The sequence below is a fragment of the Prinia subflava genome, chromosome 1 (genome assembly GCF_021018805.1).
Source record: "Prinia subflava isolate CZ2003 ecotype Zambia chromosome 1, Cam_Psub_1.2, whole genome shotgun sequence".
Lineage (NCBI taxonomy): Eukaryota > Metazoa > Chordata > Aves > Passeriformes > Cisticolidae > Prinia > Prinia subflava.
In genome coordinates, this window is record NC_086247.1 from 89,992,682 (window position 1) to 90,012,976 (window position 20,295).

The window sequence follows — 20,295 nt, forward strand, 5'->3', positions numbered from 1 at the left end:
TATTGCTACAAGGCACTTCTGAATTTACCTTACCTGCCTTTTTCCTCATGTAAGTTTCGGTTCACTTCAGGAATTCTTTTCATATGTCAAACTGAAAAAAACCCTAAAACCCTAAATAAAATTAGTTGGAATTTTTGGCATTGGTGTTCATATGCTGCATGCTCTGTCCAGCCAGCTATTTGAACACAAACCTTTTATCTTTTCTGCTGTGAAAATGGACCAAATTAAAAATTCTGTACAGGTTTTACTTTGTCATAAGAGTGAATATGCTGCAGCATCCCCTCCTAATTTTTGTAGCTGTACAACATCTCCATCCTTAGGGGTGCTAGGCACACAAAAAAAGTGCAGGGTGTTTTAATTTCCGGTGCCATGAACCTGCATCCCTTGAAGTGAATGAAATGTCTGCCTTTAACCTGCAGTAGGGTTTGGGCTGGAGTCTTACCAGGGCTGCTCAGGAGCAATCTGATAGAAATATCTCTTTAAGGCAGTATTTAAGCAGCATTTCTTCTTAGGGCAGGGCTTAAGCTGGAGTTCAGTATGTTTTGGTCAAAGCACCTGGTAAAAGGCTGTCCCGAATTCAAGCACGACCTTTAGTACTCTCTTCCTGTGACCTCAGTGCTCTGTTAGTTTGCCTTTCAGAAGCAGAAGGGAGTTTGGCTGCTTTCAAATAAAGTCTGCCAAAAGAAAAAACCCAACAGCCCAGCAAGCATCTTCATTTTCTCATTTCTTCCCTTGGCTTCTCTATAAATAGTGAAAACATTTTTCAGAGCAAGTTTAGTTAATGTTTTGCAATGGTGAGTGAACACTGTGGTGCTCCAATATGTTTCATGCTCCTGAATCTCCTAAGATTCTTGAGTGTAATTTAATTTGCATTTTTAAATGAGAGGAAGAAAGAGTGCAGTGAAGTCCTGTCTGAATTTTGTCATTGACTTCATGAGGAGTCCTTTGAGTGCATTTGGGAACAGTTTGGCTATATTGGATACACATTGAAAGTTTTCTTTTTTTACCCTTATACACAGACAATCACCTCATTCTTGAAACTAGTGCTGCTTTTGCTGTCCATGTGCAAGAAATTATGTGAACATCTGTGTAAGTTGCAACAGAGAAGGTGGGGAATTCTTGGTAGCAGAGCCCTTTCATACCCCTGTCTGCAGAGGATCTGTGTGCAGCCATCACCCTTGTTCTCACAGCACACACTGGCAGTTTCGTGTTCCACCACTTCACTACTAATAACAACTAGTAGGGGTTTGTCTTGTTGGTTTTATGGGGTTTTTTTTCCTCTCTCGTTTTTTTTTGAGCACCAAATGTACAGGTTCATTTGGCAGCTGGTTTTATCAAGCACATGGTATCGGACTTGTGTGGGATTTTGTGACTCATTAGCAGAAATACTGCAGTGGGCGGACTAACCCCTTCAAAGAGTGTTTCCGAGGTGCTAAGGTGCAGGGAAAACAGGGTCATGCCTGTGATTTTTTTTTGCATGCACCTTTGGGAATACCCTCTGTAGGGATGGTATCCTGGTTCCATTGGCAGCTCTCTGCTGTTTCTTACTGATACTAGAAGGAAGAAAGGTGATGCTGCTCAGTCTCCCTGCAAAAAGAGCATTTCTCACCGCTGTCCCTGTGCGACAGGATACTGCAGCACAAAACACACATGTTTTGGTTGTAGGGCTGTGTGATACAAGCCTGTGGTGTGAGAAGCCAGGGCAGCAACACTTGCAGAAGCACCCAGAGGAGCACACTTAGGTGTTTGTGCTTTAGGTGTCAAGGCTTTCAAATCAGCTTCACTGGCTGGGTTTCTTTCAGTTGCAGATATCAACCCTTGTTCCAAAAGTGTTACTGCCTCTCCACCTACAAAATGCAACCCTGTTCCATCCCAAACCTTGTTGGAGAATGCTTTCCTCAAAGTAGGTGCTGTCCCCTCACTTTTAGTGGCACAGCCCAGCCCTGTGTATCTGGGCTGTTGCCATCAGCCTGGTCTCACAGGAGCAGCACATCTTCCCAGGAACAGCCCCTTAGTGGGACACTTTAGAAACATTTGTTGGTCTCATTATGTGTGCGGATGTCTCTCATCAAGGAAACCATGCAGGAATAATGTGCAAGAGTTTTTCAGGGTCCTGCTGCCTTCCAACAGAATTACAGGTCTTCAGAGGCCAGCACCAGGAGCTGCAGCTCTGAGCCTGTGCTGGCAGGACCCAGAGCAAATGGGTTTGCATTGGTACATCCCACTGCCAATGTGTTTTTATCTCTAACACAATGCTGAGGAGGTGTGCACATGTTTGATTTTGTGCGTTTCATTTAAAGTTTAGCAGAGAAATTTCTTACTAGAAGCACATTTGTGTTGGGTAGGGGTTTTTCTGTTTAGTCTGAAAGTGTCATCCTGTCCTGTGCACTAAAAAAATATTTCCCTTTCCAAAAGACAATCTAAGAGACAATGTGAGAAGAATGATGAAATTGGAGAGGGGTTGAAGGGGAGGAGCACTAGAGACCCCCTCTCCTTCCGATGTCCAGTTAATGCTTCTGTTGAAGTGTAGTGCAGTGCTCTGACACACAGCAAAAACCTGCATTGATGAGTGATAGCTTGTTGGGCCTGTTGCTCTCCTAAGCAAAATTTATGGCAAATAAGTATGTGATGGCCTTCTCTGATTCTTCCTATTGCTTAGCTGGTCTTTCTGTTTCCTCAGTTTAGGAATGCCAAAGAAAAATGAGTAGTGGTGTTATTTCAGGCCAGCTCCCAGAGCCTGGGTGTGCCGTGGGAGGAGCAGGGGGTGTGTAGGTGGCTGCTCTCCTGCCTTCCTATGTGAATCCAAAGTGCAGCTTTCTCCTTGAAATTCACCCAGGTGGGCACTGCTGGCCCCTCGGCTGGTCTCTCTGGACAGAGCTGTACTGAGGGCTGCAGAGCTGTAAGGAGACCATAAAGAATGGTGAGCTGGCTCTCGGTGGTGGAGATAAGCCAGGGCAGAGCACCTGGCCAGCATCTCAGCTGCCTCCTCCTGAGCAAGGTGGGCCACCTGCAGCCCCTTGTCTGACGTGTGCATGCCCATAAGGAGCTCCTTTGATAAGGTTGCAGAGTATCTAATTGTGCTGTACTGCTATCCCCACAAAGTGCAGCAGCTGTGGCTGTATGTCCAGACTGAAGCAAGGGAAGGAGGCGTCCCTGGTGGTGAGATGGATTCTCCCCTCCACACCTGGGCAGACATCATCCCATGCACAGATCTCCCATGTGCATCATGTCAAGCAGCTGCTTGGTGTATCAGAGAAAGACCAGACTCTCTTACCCCTACACCACCCTTGCAGCCCCTTTGTGTTTCTGGCAGGTCATTTGTGCTGTGGGGAGGGCAGGGTGGGAGTGCAAGGCAGATCCTGTTGCAGCATGCAGAGGGAACATGGCAGATACACTTTGTACCCATCTCCCACTCGTGCACGCATGATGAGAGGAGCCAAGACACAGCACGAGGAGGCACAGAAGGAGATCTCCTTGGTGTGCTGCCAGAGCTCAATGGCTTTGGCTGCTTCACCAGGTCAGGTTTCTCTGCAGCTGCACCCGCTGGCAGTGGCTGGGCAGCAGTTCTGGCACTTCTCCCCTGCCTTGATGTGGCAGTGAGATGTGGCTGCTGTTGATGGGTGGGGGAACAGCTACCAGTCTGCAAAGATTAAAAACTCATTTTCAGTGAGCCACTGGAGCAGGTGTGGGGATTAGCCTGCCATGACATGGCCACAAAGTGAGCTTGGCTGCAGCCTGCTGGGGCTCCTGTGGGTGAGGAGGAGGTGGTGATTGCCTGCATGCCTGTGCCTAAGATTTGGGAACAGTGTTTGCAAACTGAAGACTGATGGGTTAAATCCTCCAGTGCCATCCTAGTTGTGGAGAGCTTGCACACTGAGGCCTGGGGCAGCACCAGCTCTGGGAATGTGGTCTGGCAGAGAGGTGGTGGCCCACGTGGTCACTGTGGGAGAAGTTTTGAAATGACAGCAATAGTAATGGCAAATTGCAGCTTCTTCAGGATGCTGGAGGCAGGGCTGGGCCAAGTGCCATCCTGGTTGTGGAGAAACTAGACCTTTGTGGAGTACTGTCCTATCCCTTGTAGTTACATAGGCTCCTGTAGAACTTCCATAAATGTATTTCCCCAGGCATATTTCCCTCCACCTTCACTTCCCACCTAGAAATTGAACCTGCTGGGAATCTGAGGGTTTTTTTAGAAAACAAAATACTAATAACAACTGTAATAATGATGATTTTTTTTCTTTGTTCTGAGGACTTTGTGCCTTTGGTGGCTCAGTTCAGGATATAGTACAGTGTCTGAAACTGTGTGGATTCAGATGTGGCAATATGAGCCTTTCCCCCTCACAGGTACAGACTAACTGCATGGTGTGTATGTAGTGTAGACCTGGTTTTGTGCCATTTTTTTCTAATCCAAAGCAAAGATGTGATCCTGCATGCTCCTAAGGGAGGCACATACATGTGTACACCTTACCTGGCATGTCCTGAACAGAAATAGGACAGCCCCAGAGCAGTGAATGTCTGCACTGAGTCCAACAGCACTCTGTTCTGGAGCCAGGAACTTCTCTGATCAGCCTCGGGGAGAACATCTCTTGGTCTTACAGCAAAGCATTCCTGGTCCTCGATGTACAGCAGCATTTTGTACACATGCAGATGTGTGTTGTCATGTTGCCTTTTGAGTCAGTGCCGTGTTGTAGGGTGGAATATTGCTGCCTTATTTGAATATTATTCTTAACAGGATAGTCAGTTGCTTCGTGCTCAGACGCACAAATGCACATGTGAAAGATTTGCAGAGGCAGGTGGTAGCCTGTATTTTTCTTCTGTTTGCAGTTCTTAAATAAAAAAGAAATCTTTTCAAGTTCTACACTGTCAAGAATGTGGGTGTCTGGCTGAATGAAAGAAAAATAAAATAAACTTGCATAATAAATACACTAGTAAGTTTGCAATTTCCCTAAACTGTTAGCATAAATACAACTACTTTGAGGGGTTGGTTTGCTCGGTTGCTTATCTGAGGAAGAGGAGCAGCTTTTGAAGAAAGTTTCCCAGAATGTCTTTCCTTACTATAATTATGTTAATTACTAGCAATGTAAGTACTCCAGTTACAGCACAAAGTGCTACTTTCTGACAAAATCAGATGTGCCTTCTTGTACATCACATCATGTGTCAAGTATCGAATAAGACTCCAAATGCCTTGAGACTATCTGCGTGTGGAGTTTTTTATATTATTTATTTAATAAAACTACTTTTTTCTTTTTCAGCATTTTAAATGTTGACTGCCTAGAGGTAGGCACCTGGATTTATATTTAGGGGCTGAAGTAAGCAGGATGGCTTTCAAAGGTCCTGCATACCTGCAGCAAGAATTAATTAAAGGCAGATGTTCTTCTTGGCAGGTCTGACAGAAACAAGCAGGAGATGCTGGGCGCCCAGCACCTTTGAAACACTGGCAGCTCATTCAGATGCCTAAAGATGGCGTTAGGCGGGTAAATTTAGGCGCCCAAGCTGGGAAGGTTTTGGCCCCGTAGTCATAACAATCGCTGTCCCCTGTGTCCCGGAGCGCAGTAGCGGAGATCCATCCAAGAAGCCGGAGGTTCGCACGTGGGAGTGAGCGGGGACAAAGTCTGTGTCTCGCTGCAGTGGAAGCGAGCTCGGCTGCCTGCCTTGTAGCACATGCAAATGAGGGTCAGATGGCTTAACAGTTGGTTATGAAACTAAATAGAAATTATGCAAAATGAGATTGATTTTGCACATATTTTTAGGTTTTGTCTTTTAGGAGCTCAAATCTTTAATTAAAATACCAAAGATGAGAAAAAAAAAAGTACAGGCAGCAACTGTTATGTTTCACATATATACTGGATGTAAAGTAATAGCCTGCTATGCTCTTTTTAGGGATCATTTTTATCCCATTGCAACTGAGAATATAAAGCCATCTTACAACTTGCCAGAAGTGACACCTGCTTTCATACTTCTCAATAATTACTTTAGCTTTGACAGAAAGTACTTGGCAGGGTGCATACAAATTATGACTCGCTTCAGGGTACAAATAATGTCATAATGACTTTAAGAGTTTCTCTTTATGCTCAGGATATTTGCATGTACATGTTTTGTTGGTATGAAACAAGTGAGTAGAGCAGAGTTTTAGATGTCTTCATGTGTACTGGATAGTGTAAGCCTACAAGACTGAAAAGGGGAAATAGGTTTTCAGTGGCTATTTGAGCATGTTTGGAGTTTTGGCTTTTCCTTTGCAAATCTCTGTTATAAAAATGCCCTAGGCAAATGCGAGAAATAAAATGGCTTCTAATGCTAGATACTCACCCTAGTTGTCTTACTAGAGGAAAGAACTTGCCTGCAGGTAAGTGGCATCAACGTTCAAAGACTTCTCTCCCTCTTCCCTGCCTTGCAGTCAATGAATGTTCATTTTAAAGTGCATTTGAATGCATTTTCATAGGCACTCTTTAACCCATTTTTTCCTCTTCTTGCTGAAATTAAGTAGAGCTTAACGTCACATGAAGTCATATCTGAACAAAATCAAGGTCTTTATCTGACCCCAAACTACAGCTAGGAAGTTAACCTGGTGCAATGATTGGTAGTTACTGAATAACCTTTAAAGCATTCAGGGTTAAATGCTTTAGTATATTCTATATAAATGCCCATTTTGGGAGAAGGTAGCAGATGCACAGAGGTCAGTGATATACTTGCCCAAAACCAGCTCAGGATATCTGGTGGAGCACAGGTGCACTTCCTTATCAGGGTGGCAGGAGTTTTACTCTGGGTCCCAAAGGAAATGATACCTTCTCTTCATTGCTGTATTCATCAGCAACATGAAGTTCTAAAAATCTAAGGAAAGGGAATGCTGAATTGGATTTCCCTATTCATATCTGTGGCCTGTCTCCCTGACCATTTTTTTAAGCAAAAATAGGGAAAGTAGAGAGTGAGGGATGAGTAGAGGTTGCTGTTAAGCAGCTCTCACTGAACTGTTCCTGAAGGTGAGAAATGATTTCTGCAAACCGGAATGTAAAGTTTTAATGTGCGATTCCTTAAAGAACTGGAAGAGGTAGGCATCGATAAATACGCGGCTTTTGCAAGGCGAAATGAGCAATTGTAGAAAGCAGTTGGGAGTCAGGCAGTTTCTTATCTGAAAAAAAAGTAGTGTGTGACTTTTCCACCTCTGTGAGGGGACTTAAAAAGACAAATGCCTTTTGCTTTCTGCCTGGAAGAAGTTAAGCTCTTTCTATAAAAAGAATGAATTTGGAAAATGTCTGTTGTCTTTCTGTGTGCATGTATATGAGTTCCATGTCTTTTATCACGCAGCACTTTAAGAGGTACAAAGTTCATATGTGTGTGGGTCTTTCATTACTAGAAAGACTTTGGCAAATTGCAGGGAATTCAGACAGCTGCAACAAAAGTGATTAATGGACTAGAGAGGAGAAGAAAGATTAAGAATTAAATACAAATGGTTTGTCTGAGTGAGAGACAAAGAGGGTGAAGGAACAGAGTGATGTTAAAACTACCAGTGCTGTACCTGAGGGGTTATAATTATCTGAATTTGAAAAACTGTTTTGGGTGGTCCTATGACTAGGACCATAACTAGGACTAGTGGGATAAGTTTTAGTGCAGAAAATGTAGGCTGAAATCCAGGAACACTTCTATCCAGTAAGATCTGTTAGACTGTGGAATAATCTCCATTGGGAAGAGATGGAAGTCACGTCACTTGAGTCATTTGATCTACACCAAACAAAGGCACAGGAGAGGTCCTGTGTTGAGCAGGGATCTGCGCATCACCTTTGAGGCATCTCTCCCTCCTCCTTGTGCTATCTGTGGGCAGTGTCAACACTGACAATGTCTGGAAATCACACGGGGATTTCTAAGAACGCTGTATTTTAGCATATATTTGAATAGGGATTTCCTTGCAGAAACACAAAAATCCCTCTCTCTTCAGCTTTTTGCCCAGCAACCGTTTCTGCTTCTTGTACAAAACCCCAAAAAACTAATGAGAGAGAGCAGATGTAGCCTTACTGTAAAACTACCTAGTGATAAACTTTTTTATACTTCACTTGGAACGGGCTCGTCAGGCTGTTCTCCGGGGCTGAGGAAGAGCTGTTGGCAAGCTGCATACAGCCATTACAAGTGAGAATGACTGAGCAGAACAGGCCTGTTTTACTCATTCACTTTTCTGCTGTGTCCAAGCAAGTCATAAGTTCTTAAATTCCACTTTTCATGTTGGGGCTTGGTCTCCATAGTTATGTCTCTTGTTTTCTTGCCCGTAAAGGTAATTTTCCAGTGCATGGCTAGAAAGCTGCACTATGTATGATGAAAACCAGGGACTTTATTTTTTTATTAATAAGCCCACAGAGTTTTTCCTGTCACTTATGTTTGCAGCACAATATTGTTCACAGCTTTTACTTGCCATTAGGTTCTCTTTATAAGAATGACATGGAAATGTTTATTTCCCCTTCCCCAGGCTGCTGCAGGATTTTGGATTGCTGATTCTTTATTCTCTTTGCCAATCCATGGAGAATCTAAGGAGAAAAACCTTTCACTTCCTTCATCTCAAGTCCGTGCTGCAAAGTTTTAGGGAGAGGAACGTCTGTGATGGCTGTTCACCTGCAGCTTGCACAGGTTGCATTCTCAGATGCTTCCTGAGGAGAAGGTCAGGGAGCAGGGCACACATTCCTGCATGGTGCTCCCAGTGCAGAGCTCCGCTGTGGTGTGTGGACCAGGCTGTCAGCATCCTGCATCTGCAGCTGCCTAGTGTTTCAGTGCTGTGTTTCCTCTTTCCAAGAGCTCCCCGAATGAGGAAGAGGATTTGTGTGGCTTCATACACGTTTAGATGCTACAGCTGGGTTTTGTGCTTTTCCAAGTCTCAGAAAAGCAAGGTTAATGATTTCCTGCTGCCAGTGAAATACCAGAACACGGATGGGGCACAAGACAGAAATATATATCAAGGGGTTGTCAAAACCTTTATTTCCTTAGCAGGAAGTATCGATCCTGAAAACCATATTCTATTCCAATGACTTTATTTCTCCTATATTAAATGACTGATACAGATTACATTTAATTAATTTGTGTGATGGTGGTGACTCAACGTAGAAGTTGGTCACTGTGCACATCATCTGCTGCTGCTGGCTGGCTGCTTTCAGCAACCCAAAAATAGGGTTTGCCTGCAGATCAAGGTTTTCAAGGTTTATTTTGTCACTTAGTAATACACTGGGCTTTGGTTGCCTGATTTACTCATTTTTTTATCAGTGTTTGTCAGCACTGAGTAATGCCTGCAAATAATGAACCATGCTTCTGCTTGTTAATATGCTTTTGTTGTTTTCATTGTTTGTAAGCCTGTTTCAAAGGAGTAGTCGGGGTCATCTCTCAGACAGCATTGTATCTTCCTAAATGTATGCTTGTAGACAACAAAGATGGTTCAGAATGGTTGTGAACCATTTTGAAGGCTATTCTTGAGATCTGCAAGGAAAGTAGTGATTTGTAGTGATTTAGTAGTCATATTTGTGAGGTGTTCTTTGTTTTGGTGGTTTTTTTTTTTTTTTTGGTTTTTTGTTTTTTTTTTGGTTGTTGTTGTTTTGTTTGTTTGTTTTGTTTTGTTTCATTTTGGTTTTTTTCCATTTCATTTTACAATCAAGAAGCAGCTGAATTGCAGCAGTGGTAAAGAATGATAGAAACAGGAGTTGTGCTTGTGGTAAGTCCTATAAAATTCAGCAGAAAGTATGATCCTCTCTATGTTATCTTTGAGCTTTGCTGTAAGCAGACCTGCTGGACTCAGATTCTGAGATATTTTCTAAATGGTTCTATCTGTCATTACAGTTAGAGTTCAGAAGAATTGTGCTGGTTTTGACTGGGATAGAGTGAAATTTCTTCACAGAGGCTCATAGGAAGCTGTGTTTTGGATTTGTGCTGAACACAGGGTTGGTAGCACAGGGATGTCTTCATTACTCCTGACCAGGGCTTGCACTGTGACAGGGCCTTTTCTGCTCCTCACACCATCCCACCAGCAAAGAGGCTGGGGGTGCTCAAGCAGTTGGGAGGTGACACAGCCAGGACAGGTGACCCCAGCTGACCCAAGGGATATTCCAGACCATACAGGATCATGCTCAGCATATAAAGCTGGAGGATGAAGGAGGAAGGGGGGGAACATTCAGAGTGATGGCATTTATCTTTCCATATCACCATTATGTGTGATGGAGCCCTGCTTTCCTGGATGAAGACATGCCTGCTGATGGGAAGTGGTGAATGAATTCCTTGTTTCACTTGGCTTGTGTGTATGGCTTTTGCTTTACCTGTTAAGCTGTCTTTATCTCAACCCACAAGTTTTTTCACTGTTATCCTTCCAATTTTCTCCCCTATCCCACTGGAGGAAAGAGAGTAAGCAGCTCTGATGCTTAGTTGCCAGCTGAAGTTAAACCACAACAGAATATTCTGTGAAATGCCTGTCTTCCCCATACTTTGCTGTACTAATTTTAACCTAATGACTCAACTGCACCTCTGCCTTCCTCAGCAGCCGTTTCTGTGGCTCATGCTTAACTTTGTCTTTGGAAGCCAATCTATTCATCTCTGAAGAAGTGGATTTTTTTATGGTATGACAAGACTTTTGTCTGCTCAGTGAAACCAATTTCTCAGGTGGAGAAATCATTTAACTGGAAAGAGTGGTTTTGAAGGGTTGTGGGGCGGTAGCTACCCTACTGCTGCCCTTCCTGCCCTTCTTGCCCTTCTCCTCTAGTGCCAGTTTCTTCTTCCTGTGGAATTAGATGAGGATTTCAGCATTGCTGACAGCAGAACTGAAAGGCCAAGATCCTGATTTTTTCCCCTTCAAGGGCTAAACAGAGAGTCTTGTCCTCCCCCAGAGGGGGAGTGAGAAGTGAGATGCTCACTCTCATCAGCTGTCTTGGCTGTGTGGGCACAATTCAGCCAGGGACGTTTTGCTTGTGTGGCTGTTTGGACTGACTGCTGGGAAGGCTCCACCTGGCCCTGCCCAACTGCAGAGGAGTTTGTATTTTCTGGGTCCCCATGGCTCTCTGCTGAAGCCCTTCTACATAGGCACATTGTCTAGGACTGCCTCTGTTCATGGTGCATGGAGGTACAGGACTTACAGAAGCAGAGAGCAACCTCTTTACCAGTGTAACTCATCATGCTTGATCTAGGAATTTGAGCCCTGACCTTCAAAGGGGTTTGTGTGGACAGGCTGGGTCTTGTACCTGCCCAGCAATACATCCCTTTGGTGAACAGGGATTTTTCAGCAACTATGGTGGACTGAAAGAAGATGCAGTTTTGAAGAGGCTAGAGAGCTCACCTTTAACTTTTCAAAGAGGAAGGGAGTTGTGCTTGGCTCCTCTTTCTGGAATACCTTGGTCTCCAGAGCAGTTGGTTTGACATTCTTCTCAGCTGAAAGTTGCTTTAAATAGATAACAATAAAGGAGTGAGAAGGATGCTTGGAGAAAAATTGCTTGTGTTTTGCTAACAAACGGCAGTGTGCAAGGGATTGGTTTATAGGTCTGGGTAAGCACACAAAAATTAAGAAGCGCCAGAAAAATTTCAGCAGGTCAGCAGAATATTTAGAGATTCCCTCGCAGATCTAGGAGGCAGAGGAAGTGAGCAACAGACAACTCAGAGCTCGTCCTGACATTTGCGGGCAGCGCATCAGTGGGTCTGGGCTGTAACTGTAAAGGTAAATGGGACACTGATACGGATGAGGTGGCTCTAAGTGTAGAGCAAATCAGCCTCACATGGCAGCAGCTCCCTTCAGGGCCCATCAGGTGTGCCAAGTGCGAGACGAGCATCTTGGATGAGATATAAATGGCTCAGTAGTAAGTGTATTTCAGGAGTAAAGAGCAGGCACTGAAAGGTTACAGGAGAATCAGGCAGAAACAGAAGGAGCCAAGGGATGAATGTGAGGAGTAAAATTGTGCAGTGGAGGGAGAACCCTGCACACCAGCCTCAAGATGAATAAAAACACATCTCTGTGTATGAGAAAGTCTTTACCTTTTACATGTGCACGTATTAACACATCTGTAATTACCAGCAGACTCGCCCCAAAGTGGTGTTACTTTTACTTTCATGCCATTTGAGTATTCACATCTGTGAGATGAGCTGAGGAGTTCTTCAATGTTTCCTGGCACAGGTGTGTACTAAAGACTGCTTTAGCTGGTTTCTCCATCCTTCCACCTTCCAGTAGTGTAACTGGGATTTCTGTGCATACCTGGGACAGACTTCTTTCCCTGTGGGAATGACTTATCTAATAGAAAAGTTTGCATGTGTTCCTGTGTAAGAGTGTATGTGTATGGTATCATCAAACCTGAGAATTACTTTTTGGTTTTATTCTTTCTGAGCAAATTTCAGAGTTAATTTAATTTTTAAAGCTTCAGTGCATGTTGGAAAGATTTTAAAATAGAAAGTTTCAAGTTTGTGGATTTCAGATGTGTTTTTTCTTGTATTTTTCTTTTTGTCTTAACCCAGTGAAAAAGTGAAAAAAAACCTGCATCATATTTTTCTGTAGGAAAAGGAATAATTCAATTCCTATGTTTACTTCAGAAAAGACACAAATGCTTCTGAACATATGAGAGGGAGCTTTTTCAAGCATTTAAAAAACTGGACGTGACATGATTAACGTAGGCACCATCCTGTAGCTGTGGCATCAGCACTTCTCCCCTTTTTAGTATCACTAGGAGCTTGTTTGATGCAGTATGAAGGGGAGAGTAGTGTTGTGCAAGTGATTTTCACAGGAAAGGAGTTGAAGTGTGTGGTTGATCCCGGCTCAGTCCTTCCTGAGTTCAGCAACAGCAGAAATCAGCAGAGTTTGATGTCTGTTTCTTTCTGGGCTTGATTCTGGGGATGTTTCCAGGTGGTTTTTACTGGTTCGAGTGTCACTGGAGTTGCTTTCCAGTATAGAAGGGAGAAGGTGAGGAGCATGCCCACCCTCGTATGTGCCCCTAAAGTGAGTAAAAAAGTTGGGCTTTTGATATATTGTGACAGACTGAATCAGACCAGCATCTCTGGCTCCCCACCGGTGGCAGCACAACAAAAAAGAGTAATAAACAATCTGTCCCAATCTATTCTCTCACAGGAGCATGGTCCACAGCCCCTGATAGAAAAAAAAAAATAAATCACCTGCTTGAACAGAGCCGGTGCCAGCATGACCTATCCACGTGACTGGGAAAAGTGCCTCAGGACCGAGAAGGAGAGAGCATGTTTTACCCCTGACTGCAGTTTAAAATCATTTATCTTTGGCTTGAATGTAAACTGAGTAATCCTCATGGTTTGGCCGCCTGTCCTGCAGCCTCTGTGCATGTGTTGGAGCAGGGAGGGAGGAAATTTGCTTGCTCTTTCTGCGTTTAGAGGAGCCGCTTGGGGACGTCTGCCTGCTGTGCCAGCGAGGGCTAGTGCCTGGTCCGGGTGTGCAGCCCTGCACGGTGCTGTGGCCCTGGGCACCCCTCTGCTGCACCTTTTGGGGGATAGTGGGGAAGGGAGTGGGGAGCAGAGGTGTGCAAATCCACATCTGTTTCAAAGCCCAACGCAGTGTTTGATTGCATTTCCTGCCAGGGTGTATTCTGGGCAGTTGCATGTGTTGTAGTTGCACGCTGTGGAGACAGAGTACCCTGCAGGCGTGGTGGACTGAGTTGCACTCTTCCCCTTTGTGCAGAGTTGCCGGTTTGTTAGCTGCAGATTAGAGACAAAAGCTTTTACGATTAGTTTTTTTAATGGGAGAGGAGTGACATTATGACCCGCTTACAAATGTGGTTGAGATCGTCTGGATTTCAGCCCGCACTGGGGAGAGTAAAGTCCTGTTTCCTGGGGATTAGTGCAGAAAACTACCCTTTGTTATCAGTTCTCGCCATTTCACAAGCCCAAGTGAGCATGTTCTGGTATTCCCAGGTATTCAATAAGCGTGAAACCTTCCAGTGCTGCAACTAAAAAAATTCCAGATAGCCCGGGGATCGTTTCAGACTCTGATGAAGCTGAGATTTCCTAAGCTCAGTATTTACAAGCCCTCCTGCTAGAGAAGTGGAGGAAGGAGCTTCTTTCCAAGAAAAATGTAGGCTGGGTAATCTGACATCACTCAGAGTCACATCACCCTACACCCACCAGAATTCAAAGATAGAATGGAAATGGCATAATCTGTTCTCACGGTAACACTAATAGTACTGCTCCCGCAGTTCATTGTGCACTGTCCCCACCCGCCATTGCCACAATTAACATTTCTTGCAGTGACTTTGAAAAGTGTTGCCATAACAAGGTTGCTGATCAGCAACTACAAAAATCTTAACGAGGTACCTAATGGAGCTTTTTGTTTCCATTATTTCTGCTTAATATATTCTGAAAAAGTCAGGAGGTTTTAACCTTGCCTTCAGCTGCAGTACCCTGGCATGTTTAATAGAATACCACTTCGTTTGTACTGCAGCCAGCGTACACTAAAAGGGTTTGGAGACCCCTCTAATGTAGTCAGTCAAATTGGTGCCTGAAGCCAAAGAAAACGTATATCTGAACACATGTTTTCGGTCTTGAGCTAAAAAAAAATGCACTTCACGTTGAATAGCCTTCTCTAAGTGCCGCAGTTAATAAGCCATGTTGTGTTTTTACTGGAAAAGTATGCTTCTAGCAAAGCATTCTTTGCATTTTTCCCAGGATTTAGTCATAAAATCACTTTAGACATATTGCAAGTATGAAATGTGTGCACATCAGATAAAGGGCAGCAATTTTTGTTTTGCTGTAAAGCTCCATGGAAACATTTTTATCCCCATCAAGTACATTATCCCAAGAAGTCTGGCCCCTTTCTTTACCATTAACATATATCTGTGTGAGAAAACGCTGAACGACAGAGACCCTGCTAACAAACTGCTTGGGGATCGAACACACAGCCCCATCTCTGTGAGTCTGAGCACCAAGATCCGACTGCGTTTGCACACAGTCTTAGACTCAGGTATCCACTGCTAATAGCCAGCCAGCATGCAGATGTACATCTTCAATCCTGGCTGCCTAATTCTGCATGCATAAAAAACCAAGGAACCTGAAGACTTGCTGCACTATTTTGGGCATTATTATTTCAAGAAATGGTTTACGCAAGCGAGAAAAGCCTCTAGCACAGTCCGCAGCCTCAGCCCTTGGAGGCTGTTGCATCTCACAACACACTCTCACAGCCCCCTCTGGCTGATGCTTGCAGCATCGTTGCTCTGCTCTGGAGCCAGCCTGAAAGTCCTGCTGATGGCTGGAAGAAAACCTTCCCGGGGGCGAGTGGGGCAGAGAGGAGTGAGATTCCTGGAGGGAACCTCTGTGAAAGTCAGCAGCAGCGAGGTTTTAAAAGAACAAGTGTATACGCGGTTTTATGTGTTGGAATAGAGTGATCTAGCTATCAAACATATGTTCACACATACAGAGTATACAGAGTAATGTGTATATACCACCTCGACGAGCCAATCTGTGTTCTGAAGAGAAGAGATATTTAAAGCAGCTCTGCAAACTTTGTAGCACTGGGAGAGACAAGCTAGGCTTGTCTCTGCGGGAATCTGCAGCAAAGCTGGTCCAATCTGCATTTCTTTGTGTATACAGTTTCAGTATCTCTTCATGGGCAGCTATATAAATGCTAAGAAGTAGGCACGTGGATGAGGAATGTAGAGGAAAAGTCCAAGGGAGAAAGAGGGTTACCCAGCCCAAAATCTAACTTGAACCCCATGAAGATGTCATGAAACAATGAAGGGTGTGGGAGGAGGTCATTTAAAAGCCATCCTCTGGGCCAAGAGCACCGAGAGCACTGAATCATCACCATCTCACATTTTCTTTGGGACCACTATCTTTCTGCTTGCTACCCATGGCAGGCAGCTGTCTGCCCAGTTTGAAGAGCTGGCAAGAGCCAGGAGAAAGGAAGGACTGTCTGTGCCATGCTTGGCCTTTGCATGGAGGAGCAGAGTGGAGGTAGCAGAGGGACACCTACTTGTTTGGAGTTAGGAAGCCCTATTGTGTACCAGTTGTGGTGTACAGTGCTCACCACCTGCCCACGGTGAGTCATACTTCTTGACAGATGAGTAAAACTTCAGTGCTGTGTTACTCGTTCTTAATCATCTTGGGAAAAGATTAGCTGATAGGTCTGGAGCCTTTTGCAACTAGCACATTTGTTGGTGACATTTTTACTACAGTGCAATACATCAGGGTAAATTTTACAGATGTCTGTGGATCCAGCTTCATATCACCTGTTTCAGGGGTCTGTGATGGGAAAGTGCACAAAATGTTGTTGAGTATGCAGGATTCATACAGCATACAACAGAAATGTTGGTCCTAATCTGTTCCTTCTGCCCTGGGAGCATCCTGTGAAGGAGCTGCCTCTGTGGTTTTCAGCTGGCCAACTGGACTGCCCCCCTCTACCCTTGTCTTCCTAGGAAAAAGCTGTTTTCTAAGCCTAGATCCCCTGACACAGGCCCACCAGGGAAGAAATGGGACATGGATCATCAGAGAGGAGACTGGTTCACTTCGATCATTTCTGCTCCCTGGCATCCTGTCTGGGATGTGTCTGCTGGAGCCCCTTGAAGGAGGGCAGCTCTCCAGGGAAGATCTCTTTTCTGCTGGCCAGCCTACACCCATGGGCACGAAGTACTAGTAGAAGTCGGAATAAGGTCTTGAAGGCAAACATCACAATTATAGTGAGAGTAGTTGGGTGTTCCTTCATGGGATGATATGTTGGAGATACAGTTGTAGGTGCATGCTTCACCAGAGATATGCTGCATTCATTCTGGGTCAGACAGGGCTGAGGTTTCTCCCATTATAAACAAATCTCTGAATCTCCTTACTAGCTGAGCATCTGAAATATTTGAGCATTTTGCCTTTTTTTTGACTACTCGGCAATTTTTTGCTTGCCTGCACTGTAGCTGCTTTCATAGAGGAGGAACTTTGTGTCACTGCTGTCTTTCCAAACGCCCTTTTTGTTATTGTACCTAATCAATCTTGCTGTGTTACTAAGAGCAACATCTCTGTCGGCCAGTCAAAAAGCTGCAAGTCTTACATGGCCTGGTGTGTGGCTGGGCACAAAGCTCCCTTTCATGGCTTCGGCTGGCTGCATTGCCAGACGTGCCCAGATCACAGTCCCGATAAAATAGTGTTGAAAGCACTGAGAGTTTCAGGCTTCGTGCTCTCTGCTGAAGGGATAATTTTAGAATGTTCTTCCCCTTGATAATAGTAATTTTACAGCAATGTAACTGTTGGATTTTAGAGTTAGATCAGTGTAAATGAAGGCAGAACAGATCATTTCTTCTGAGGCAAAGAACAAAACTCTTCACATCAGCAGTTAGAGATGTATTTAAAAATCCAAATGTGCATACACACACAAAAATCTACATCCTCTTAAGGCAAGACTGTAAATAATTAATATAATAATCTGCTTACAAATTCAATCTTGGTATGTAGTAGTCAAAACATTACAGATTAGTCCTCTTTTTTTTGGACTTCTTTTGCTTCCTATACCTCCATAAATACAGGTAGCTTGGTAGCTTCCACCTGCATGAAGGACAAGCAAGCATTTTTCCTTCTGGTTTGAAAGCTGCATTTTCAAAAGAATGTTATATCCTTCTTCCAGATTTCCAAACATGTGTTTCTGTGGCTTTTTTTTGTTGTTGTTGTTGTTCTATTCAGATTTTTCAGTGTTTCCAGAAAAATAAAATGCAACACCTTGTATCCATATTCCTAGGGGCAATTTTTACAGCTCTGCAAATAAAACGCTTTAAGGCATCCTGCAAAGTGATTGTACTAAACAAATGTAGTAAATAATCCTGAAATTGCAATGCACCTCATTTACACTTGAATGGAATTACTCGAATGTGGGATGTCGCTGGTACAAGTGGCTCCAAGTAGCTGTTCGGTTTTGTGTTCGCTAATACAGGCAGCCTTATCACTTGCTTGTATAAAAAGCATGACACTTTGAGAAGGATTGGAATCTCACTTGACTCTGTTGTTCTATGGGTGATTGAAGTTAGGGACCTAAATAAAGCTGGTCCAATACTCAAAGGTGCTGAACAATTGCATACTCTCTATAAGCAGCAAATAGATGCAGCTGCCTGGCACATCTGAAAATCGAGAATTTTTTCAGGTTCCTAAAAATAGATTTAGAAGCCTAATTTAAATATAGAGGTTCAAAAATGCTGGTCCACACAAAGTACATTTTTGGCAATGAACTGAGCAGGGACACAGATGTACTCTGATGTTTGTTCAAAGCTACCTGTAGGCCCTTCATGGAGTATTGAAGGACGGAAAGGCCTTTGTTAAAATGCTGAATTCTCAGAGTTAGGAAAATTCATCAGGGGATTTTAGGGCCGTCAGTAGACAAAATCATTTTGTTTCTTGCAAACATAGATCAAAAGGTAGAATCCCCAAGTTCTAGTCATGGTTTTGCTTCTCCAGAACGTAATGGTTGCTTCTTACAAGCACCCGTTTGCATCCTGGCTTGCTTATCAGGGTCATCTTATCAGGAGTGCATGGGCAGAACATGGCTACTACCAGCTGTAGTTTAGGTAAAGAAATAAAGTTGAATTTGGCCTCCTACACCATGGCCTCATGCAGGATCTAAAATACCCTTGCTGCAGTTTACTCTGTCTGTAAAGGCTTAGCAATTTCCCAGTAGTTGATTTTCTCTTTCCTAGTTTTTGGGGGTTTTTTTCAGTAGATGAAGGTACAGTAATACAGTACCCAAAAACGTCCCTTTCATGGACAATTCAGTGAGTGTCACGGAAGGCGCTGTACGTCTTTGCATGTGAGCTGTGGGAGTACCACGTTTGCCAGAAACAAGGTGAGCCAGCTGTTGAGCTGTCTTCACCATCTACAGAGGTGTTGGATCTGGCAGTGCAATGGCGAAACCTTCTGCTGTCTCAGTGATGTCCACCTCATTCCCTGCTCCTGCCAGAGGCTTGCCTCAGGTTGGGGACTGTTCCATATGCATTAAGACAAGAGTGCTGAGTCCTCCAAAAATTAAGTTTACTAGAGACCATTTATGTTTAAAGGGAGAAGAGCAGTGACTCCTGCTTGCAGCTACTTGTCAGGCAGCCCTCTGAACCTGTGGGAGATTTATTGCACTTATCTGCCAGCAAACCCTATGCACCAGTGACAGCAGCATTTATGTGCCATTTGCACAGCAGTGAAGTAGGAGACAACATGACACTTAAATTAGCATTCTGCTCATTGATAGGTAAGGACAGATGCTATAGTGTGTACTAAACCCTTCCTGCATCTGCTGCATTGTAGGATGCTGTGGGTAGTGTTGTGATACGGCTGAAGGACCTGTAAAGTCACACCAGATAAATTTGGTTAATAGCAGTGGCTTAGCTCACCATTCCTTTGGGTATGTGCCATGTTAGACAGTATTTCCAGAATGAAGCCAGCAGGCTTAGATCCAGTGGATGTAGAGATGGACTTTGGGGATGAGTGTATGACACTGATTTCGGGGAAAAGGTCCCCTGGGGATTGTACAAGCCATCATGCACTTAGGAGATCACTGCTATCAACTGTGTGTTTCTGAATAACAGGGCAGAAGTGCTCTTGGTCATGCAGGTGGACAGGTTCTCAAACACCTATTGCCAGTGTCTTGACTTGGGTAAGTTATTCTGGTGGGGCTGACATTGACTTATTATCTTGTATTATGGTGAAAGTCTTCTTGCTTCCATGTTCCCACAGGTAGTTCATATCTCCCTTGATTTTGCCCTTATTATGTCCTTTTTTGAAATTCATGCCCACTTGTACATTTGGGCTCAGACAGGACAGAATTTCCTCGGATCATAGTTAGATTGCAAGGAAAAAATAAACACAAAGTTGCATGCACAGCTTCATTTTAATTTTAGGAAAAGAGTTCAGAAGATCTGAGAGTAAAATTTAGTGCAGAATGTTTAGATTAAAATATATATATATTCTTTGCTTGACTTGCCTTTGAGCATTTTGTTAAAAGTACTAAAAGAACTCTTTTAATGAAGCATAAAAATTGATTGTTTCTTGCCAGGAGGGATCGTCTTCAATCTTCAGATACTAAAGACTTCATGAGAACCACAAGAAGAATATCTTCTTGAATCATTTACATTTTTCCCCTTTTGCAGGCTTATGTAACCATGCAGAAAATCTAATAATAAGTGTGCTATTAGTATCCAGTGTGGCACCTTCTGGAAAGTGAGGTGTCATGTTATTACAAATAATAGTGCAGAAATGTTGTAAATGTGGAGAGCTTCCGTATGTGGCTTATTTGAGTAATCTTTATCAAAAAAGACCTTGGGCTAATTGAATCAGTCTTTGCCTCTTGATTTACTATTCTATCTTATTGTTCGAGGGAGGAAGAGCCTGGCT

General features: G+C 43.8%; 1 protein-coding gene across 11 annotated transcripts in view; it reads left to right on the forward strand.

The window, feature by feature from the left end:
• The window catches only part of ATXN1 (ataxin 1), a 223,761-nt gene that overhangs the window by 152,927 nt on the left and 50,539 nt on the right, over nt 1-20,295 (forward strand). The window lies entirely within an intron of this gene.